We start from the raw sequence: 9,206 nt of genomic DNA, 5'->3' as shown, positions 1-9,206 counted from the left end.
GAAGAGTCTGGGATGAGTACAAATATCAGATAATAAAAGAAGGATACCCCAAAATACAAACAAACAAAAAGCCCAACTACCATTAAGTCAATTCCAACCCATAGCAACCACATAGGGCAAAGTAAATTCTGCTCTCTAGGGTTTCCAAAATTGTAAACCATTTCCGATGTAGAAAGCCTCATTTTTCTTCCATGCAGTGGCTAGTGGGTTAACCTTGTGGTTATCCACCTAATGACAATTAAATCCAACACCAGGATTTCTTGGAAGAAAGATGGCAGAAGTTAAATAGCATATTAGGATGTCCAACCTACAGAAGGTATTGGTTTCTGGAATATATGTCAGAATTTTCTATCTGTGTCCAGTGCCCAGACAGAGTAATCTGGGCATCTAGGGAAAAAAGAAAGAAGAGACCACTTGCATGGAATCAATATGTGCATCCAGGCTCTCTATTGGCATTCCAGATCCTGGGTGTGTGCAGCAGACCTGCCCTGAAGGAATGTGTTCATCAGGGCTTTTATGTATAGTTTATCAGGAATGGAGCTAGACTATAGGGTGGGACCTAATGTTCCCCTCCTAGGGGTCTGAAAAAATAGAAAATACACAAATACTGAGCATATGTATAATTCTATGACCAGTCCTGGTTATGCCATAGATGACCGTAGATTAAGGATAAACTTCTCTTAAAGAGGACTGTAATAGTGTTTTCATGAACACTCCTCCACAGGCAGTGCATCCAAGGGAGAAGGGGTAGGAACAATTACTTTGATCAGGTATGTTGTTTTTCCTCAGTGGACTTTGCTACTTCTCTCCACAGAAGGTGGAGATCAGCACCACCACCAACCCCTGCCTGCCCCCCTACCCACCAGACACATGCATATGTGGGCCAACTTTATAGCCTCCCAGCTATCAGCGTTAAATCTGAAACTAAATCCCTGAAGGCCAAAAATAAATCAATTTATTGATTTTTAAAAAGAATAGTCAAAAAACAAAAATAGTCACCAGTTAGCCTTCTCTGAAGTAACTCTATATTTGAAGACCTGACTGCCCATTTATATCCCTGTCCTTAAGGGTATGTCCCCTATGAATTAGCCATGATCACAACAAACAGCAAGTTTACAGTTAAGTCTAATTCCCATGTCACTTCAATCAGTGTAAATTGCTAGATTTATTTTTTCCAGTAGTTTTCTCTGGCATATACTTCACATATCAAACAATTTAATTGCTTAGTCATATTATGAAACTGTATACACTCATCACCACAAACAATTTTAGAACATTTTCTTCTCTTATTCATTGTTGCTAGCTCCACATTTCTACCCATCCTCCCTGGTCATGTCCTTAGACAATCATCAATCCAGATACTATCTCTATATATACCTATCCTGAATTTCATATGCAGGAAATCATACAAAACAAAATTGAGATGCAAGCAAACAAAAATACCAACAATAGCTAGACCAAACAGAGAAAAACCTCAATCAAAAAGAAAGCAGAACTTATTAAAAACTAAAACTACTTTACAATGAGTCAAAATGGAGATCAAATGAAAAGATATTGCATTTTAACCTAATTATATTTGCAACAATCAATTTTATAATGTTCTCTATCTGATAGGAAGGCTAGTCATATCTCTTGTATATGTTCACTGGAGGATTAATCCACATAGGGACCCTAAAAATGGATTTTAGGCTTCTACTACATTCTTCAAACTGAGTATTCACAATTTAAGCTCTGATACCATTTCCTCTTTCAGATTTGAATTTTATTATTTCCAATCCTTGGATCACACAGGCTGGCTAGTTGATGCCTCATTTAAATGGTTGCTTGTTTTAAAGATAAGCCTTTAAGACCCCAGATGCTACTCTTTATAACATGCTAGACATAGTATATCTCACTTAGTTTCAATGTGTCATTAAAAAATACACACAGGCAAGGGTCTCAATCAGCCTTACTATCAGACCAAGATCATTGTAATCACGATTATGCTGGATTGAATTTGATGCTTGGTCAGTTGACCTCTCTCTTGACAACCTGAATTTGTTTTAGGAGCAAGTATCTCTTGCTTGTTCCATGACAAAAATTTCTTCCCTGGCTTTTTAAATATTGTTCATTTCTCTCTTATTCATTATTTGTATTTGTATGTTTATATTATTATTATTATTTTATCGTATCCACTTTCGTTCATTTTCGTTTTTTGTTGTTTCTGTAAGGTGTACCAGCTTGTGAATCGCAGAAGGAATAGATGCATAGAAAAAATAAGTGATGCAAGGATTTATAGGGGATGTAGGGGTAGGGGTGGGAGATAAGGAGGGTCAGGGAATCTGTAAAGAATGAATGTGGGGAGAGGGGAGGGAGCACCAGAATAGATTATGATTACACAACTCATTTTAAAGGCGATTTAACCATGAGGGAAAGGGGGAAGAAAATATCCTAAAGTTGATTGTGGCAATGATTGTACAATTCTTCTTGATATTATTGAACTACTGAATTGCATGGTATGTGGATTATGTGACAATAAAACTGTTAAAAATAAGGAAGAAAGTCGTTCACAGAAAAAATTACCAGTCAGCTAAATTTTGCTTCTTGGCTAAAATAACTAATTGATCATTTTAATATTTTCCATTTCTTTATTTATCTAACTGAGATTATTTTATTGGATTTGGTTAGTTTCCATTCAGATGTTAATATTACAATTTGATTTATCTGGTACACACACACACAAAGCTGGGTATAAGTGTGCCTTAGTCTTGGGTCTCTGGAGAAACAAAACCAGGGAAGCTTATATATGTATACACACAGAAAGGTTCATATCAAATAAATGGTTCACATTGTTATAGAGGAAGGCAAGTTCCAAGTGCACATGGGTGAAATATGAGGCTAGAAATTCTCCTGTGTCACCTAGCTACAGGAGTTAATTAAGGCAAGCTTCTGGATGCTGAGGCAAATGAATCCAAGAACAGCAAGTCAGAGGGAAGGCTAGTAAATTACTCCCAGGATAAGCTTGAAATATTGCAGGGCACTGCCTCAAGTCTAAAGAACCAGAGGTCAGATAACAAGCCAGATGCAAGATCCAGTCAGAGCAAATAGCAAGCAACTTTTCCATAGCAACCACTTATATTGAACACAGAACATGTCCTGAGGAGATCTCATCCTGGGAAGATTACTGCCTTAACTACCAAATCACTGAGAAATCAAGGCCCAAGATCACACAAAACCTTAACTACCACAAAGTAGAACTTTTTTTTAAAACAGGAGTTGAGAAAAGGTTAAAATTTGGAAAAAATAGACTGTATACACAACACACTGAAAAAAAGAAACGCAAAGAGCTGAGTGATACTGTTCCTTCTTGGCTTTACTACAAGTAGTAGAAAAAGCACACAACCGAACCTCAAGCCCTGTCCTTATTCCCTCAGTATGTGGAGTCCCAAGTAATACATCTCTGGAGATGCTTTGCCTGGTATAGAGTATAGAGTTTAGAGTTTGTGGGAAGATGTTGTTAAGGCCCTGTATGATAGAAGAAGGACGAAAGATACCTTTCCCATTCAAAGTGAAGAAGGAAGCACAGTGCTCATATGACTAATGAAAGAAAGTACAGGATTTTCAGAATTAGCTATAAGAAAGGAAGGTAGGAAATCCATTTCTCTGTTGGTGTACACTTGTAACTTGGGCTTGCTGCTTGTCCTTAATCAATCTGGCTAGTTAAGAAGAGAATTGTGGACAGACGACTGTAGGGTTGAAAGTGTGTGCACTTACTGGAAAGTCTGCACTCCTGCTATTAGTAGCAGAAGGGTTATATGAGGCTTCTCTGGAATGAGTCGACACTGTGGAAGGTAGCTGACATGGCAGCATCTTGCTCATATCCCATTTTAGGGATAAACTTGTGGAAAGAGGGGATCCTAAAGCCAAGAGATTGTTTCTGCTAGGAGGCGATGGGAGGGAATGAGCTGGTGTCAAATTGTCCATGTCCCAGAGATTTGTGTACAGTGGAGAACTCTGAACCCTTTGAAGCCCCTCTCGAATATACACCTCAAAAAGGGGCCACAGAAATGGCACTGAGGCCCAGGGATCCTTTGGTCTTATTCTGCCTTTCTCCTCATTACCAACACAATAAAAGAACTAGAATCTAGAAGAAATGTTGCTGGAGGAAGTTTTAGATGCGTATGAAGTCGATCGTTTTGTATTGGACTAGGAGTCCTTGGATCGCACAAATGATTTAGCACTCGAATGTTACCTAAAACATTTAGCAGTTCAAGGATAGCCGGAGGTGCATTAGCAAAGAGGCCTGTCAGGGGATGAGTCTTGAAACCCTTATGGAGCAGTTCCACTTTGCAAACCTAGAGTCACCAATGAGTCAGAGTTGATTCAATAGCAACTAATAACAAAACCAATTGAAAATGACAATATAATAAAATGAAGGCAGGATTAAAGGGAGAAAGGGGAGAGAATCATGGAGGATGTTTGAGAGTAGTGGTAGAGAGAATAAAACTACAGCAAAAGCCACCTGCGATATACATGTAGTATGTTTGACTTTATCAATAAATTAACTATAAATGCTGTAGGATACAATTGTATGCTTTAATGTATGTATATATTCACTATCTCCTTCATCTTCTCAGTACACCTGTGTTACATAGGAAAGGCATCATTATATAGATGTGGAAACAGACTCATAGTCTAAGGGACCTGTTTAAAGGTACAAGGTAGGTTAAGTACATCTTCTGAGCCAAAATGAACTTCGGCTTTAAGACTAACTAGACAGTATCAATCTGCCCAGATAGCTAAAATGCCTCATGATTGCCCAACAGAAAGTGCCTGCCGTAGTCCCTCATCCGGGAAACCCAAACAGAACAGATCAAGACGGAGGCTCCATCTAGCCATTTATCATACTCCAGCATGAGTTCCGTGCTTGACACAACCATATATCCTCTTCTTAGAGCAGAATCACTACTTACTGTGCCAGAGAAATTGACTCCGACCTCCACTTGGAAACTCAGCTAAGCACTTCATAAAATTGGCTGCTCACTTTAAAAAGAGAATGGAAAGGCTTAGAAGACATTTTTAAATTGTTCCCTCAATAGACGCCCTCTATAGCTTCCTTCTTATGTGGACATCATTGTAGAGTATCTGAGACAGGCAAGGAAATAACAGATCTGACTTCTATTTTTAGGCTCTGAAAAGGTATATGACTTTAAGAAAAAATTTCCCCATGAATCATGGTTTCTTAACTTGGGAAACAAATGTAATAATAGATGTCTTACATATTTTATAGCATCATGTCAGAAAATACATAAGAAATACCCTATTAAACTAACTTAGAAGTCATTTGTTTTTTATAATGTGAGATCCAATATAAATATAACATATTTCCTCTGATCTTATCTTGCTGATTCATTCTTTTACAGAAATCTTGTCGTTATCTGATTGTGGCAGAGCTCGATCATAGACTTCGTATCTCATTTTCTTTTACTGAGAAAATGGAAAAAATACATTTCCCAATATCCCTTGTACTTATATCAGCAACCCTGATAAAATGGTCTTGGGGACACAAAATGTGGGTTGAAGTAATGCACTCCACATGCAAGCCTAGCTATATGATATGAAAAATCTTTTTCTATGCGGATTCAATGGAAGATACTGAGGCTAAGCTCTATGAGAAGCTGGAACTAAAGGAAACCAGAAGAATGAGAGTAAGCAAAAAATATTGCTACAAAATCATTGAAATATTTATTAAACAAAAGTACCCAAAGGGGAAGATACTGTTTCTCAACATTTCCTCCATATAGATTGATACACTTCTGAAAGCAATGTTTCCATCTCTTTAACCCTTCTCCCTAAAAATTCTGAACTCTTTGATTTACACCATCTCAAAATATCAGTTTCAGTATCTTCAAGCGCCTGTTCCTTTTAAGATTTCTTGTAGTTTGGGGCACGAAAAAAATATGGAGGTTCAAGATCAGAACTAAGGATAGATGGGGTAGGTTTTCCCAATGAAATTCTCATAGGACAGCCCTAATTACCCTAGATTACAGCAGTTCTCAACCTGTGGGTGTCGAACAACCCTTTCACAGGGGTTGCCCGATTCATAACAGTATCAAAATTACAGTTATGAGATAGCAACGAAAATAATTTCATGGTTGGGGGGGGTCACCACAACGTGAGGGTCACAACATTAGGAAGGTTGAGAACCACTGCCCTAGAAAAATGAACAAGTACTTGCTGTGATGGAAAAAAAAAATCCTTGGGACAAATTTCCTGGCCTTTTTTAACCGAACTTTTTTTATATTGGACCTAGGGAGACCTGTTAGTCCAGTGGTGATGTGTCGGGCTGTTAACTACAAGCTCGATAGTTCAAAACCATCAGCTGTTCTGAGGGAGAAAGACTGGGATTTCTACTCTCATAGAGAATTACAGTCTCAGAAACTTGCAGAGTAGCTCTATCCTGGCCTATAGTGTTACTGGTAGTGAGTTTGGTTTTTTTGGAAAAAGACTAAGGATACTTCTTTGATTGCACTTAAAAAAACTAAGATAATTATATTACTAAGAGAACTTGTCTGTAACTAAGTACTTATAGTGCAGACATAGGTTTAACCATGTTGTTGAAATAAACCCATGCATGTATAAATTGAAACTCTACATGTAAAATTTTTCCTTGTCTTTGTAGTTGTGATCATGGACCAATCAGTCTTATTGAGTGAGTTTGAAATAAATCTTCACTGGATCAATTAACTGAGATTTAAGGTGGTTTATTGAAATAGTGCATGTTACTCATCTTAATAAGCAATGCTTGAGAAGCTCGTTATCCTCTTTCCATTCCTTATCCTTGGAACCATTTATGAAAAATGTCAACAACTGAGATGTTAGTGTTCTAGTAGCCCAAAACAAACTTCCTGCCTTCTCCAGTTAGGGAGGCCTGTTCTCTGTTGTGCTTATTAATGTTTTGTGTAGTAAGTGATTAGTTTAAAGGTGAAAAATTTAGAGAAAAGATTACCCCTTTGAAACTGAAATATGCTGCTACTTATTATTACTAGTTTTCTAGGACTTGCCAAAAGCAATTCCTTTTTATTTATTTTTCTTTTTTAAAGTAACACAATATTCTACAAACTCTGTGCTATTCATTTTTCCTTAACATTTCTCTAATCACACAGTCTGGTTATGTTTACAAATGTAAGACTTTGTGATAATTTCAGGTCGCTGAACACAGTGAAATATCAATAGTTTCCATTCTTTCAAAGCAGGAAACATTATAAATCTATTGATTGACATGCTAGAAAATGAAGCTGTATGATTTCTTGTGTTTGTTTGCTTTAAAATACATTCAGTTTGGTCACAAAGAAGCATGTACTAGTAAAGTTGTTAACTAACCCCCTTTGAACAGAACAATATATGTCAAAAATAACTAGTTTTTATTTTATTCTAAGGAGTCCTAAAGGTGCTGTAGTTTAGGAGTGCAGCTGCTAACCTGAAGGTTAGCAATTCAAACCCACAAGCTACTACATAAGAGAAACATGAGGTTGTTTGAGCCTGTGAATATTCAAAGACTCAGAAGACTTAATGTAGGGTTTCTGTGAGTCAGAATATATTAGATGGCAGTGGGTTTGGTTTGTTTGGATTTAAACTGTTCTGGATTTGAACTACACTTAGTGAAAAATGAACGTGACAGTGTGCTTGTACCTAGATATAATTTTATCTTTCAACAATTTTGCAATGCTCAATATTTTATCATCATCAAGAAAGGGAAAAGGAAAAAGGCAGAGGTGACTAGTGAAGTAGAAAGGGTGATCTCTAGTCACCAACTTCCTAGGTAGGGCACAACAATTTTAGAGGTATTCCAACTAATTAAACAAACTTAACTTGAGCAAATAAATATATCCAAGAAAAGAAAATACCAATTAGAGTGTGGTCAACAGCTAAACCCATTAATCATCCTTTCTGGTGTGAGAACAAAGAACTTGCAAGGAGAGGAGTTGAGTTAGGGAGTTATCCAATGGCTACATGGAGAGGTCACCTTCTAATTATGCAGTCACCCCGTCATCCCTTTGATCCATCAATAGTCAAGGGGCTGGAGGAAATAAGAGGGATGGTAGGAAACTGGAACTTGGCTAATATAGATCATTCACTGTAAATCACTTCAGGGATAGAGCCTAAGAAATGTCCAAGGGGAAAAAAAACCTAAAAAAAGAGAGTAGATTTCTTCCTCACATTTCTACTGAGAAATGTTCAGAGCAGAAAATATTGAAGTTAAGTTGATTAGATGATTTATAATCCAGATAGTTGGCTTTATAATTAGCAAAGACGGTGGCAGAGTTTCCCAAAATGTAAACATTTTAAATGCAGAATTTTAGGCTTAAGAATTATATTGGAGAAATATTAGAGCTTTCAAACTCATGGACCAAAATGAAGAACTGATATAAATGCATGTAACTTCTTATCCTGCTTGCCCACCAAGGGGAACCATGGAAGCATTCTATCCATTCTGAATGCCCGCACTAAGAGGTTATACCATCTCCTGAGATTTTCAAAAGGATAATACTACTGATAAAAGTCAGTCACTTTTCTGTATGTACAGCCAGCAATTCTAATTATCACCTTGAAAACACATTAAGTATCAACTTGGCTAGTCTATGGTTCCCAGGAATTTTGTCAAACAGTGGACACGTTGCTGTTCTAGAACAGCCATGCAATGCAATTGCCTTCCATAATGTAATCAATACAATGTAATCAAGCATTTGAAAAAGGTCTTTCTTAAGATGTGGTCTGCTTTTGGATTATAAATAGGTAATTTGGCAGAATTTGTGCTATATTAACTTCCCAGCTCCTGATTATGGATCCTGGGACACAAGCCTACAGAAATCTTCAGCCTGCCACCTGACTTGGCAGCACCCCACAAGGCTAGCTAGCAGAAGTCTCCAACCGATTGCCTGATCTACAAATTTTGGACTTTTCAGTTCCCATGATTGCATGCACCAGTACCTTGAAGTCTTTCTTTCTCTCATCTATCTACCTAGCTATCTATCTAAATAGCTAGCTAATCATACTGGTTCTGCCAGTGAGTCAATTCCTACTAATAACAAAATAGACTTGCCCCCTTTGGTTTCTGAGGCTCCAAACCTTTATGAAAACAGAAAGCCTCATCTTGCTCCCGGAGTATGGTTGGTGGTTTCAAACTGCTGCCTTTGTGTTTAGCTGCCCACCAGGCTTCCTTATCA

Source organism: Echinops telfairi, unplaced genomic scaffold, assembly GCF_000313985.2.
Source record: "Echinops telfairi isolate 266 unplaced genomic scaffold, ASM31398v2 ScPeMD7_7478;HRSCAF=8516, whole genome shotgun sequence".
NCBI classification, from domain to species: Eukaryota; Metazoa; Chordata; class Mammalia; order Afrosoricida; family Tenrecidae; genus Echinops; species Echinops telfairi.
The sequence above is the reverse complement of the archived record's forward strand: the minus strand, read 5'-3'. Positions refer to the sequence as shown.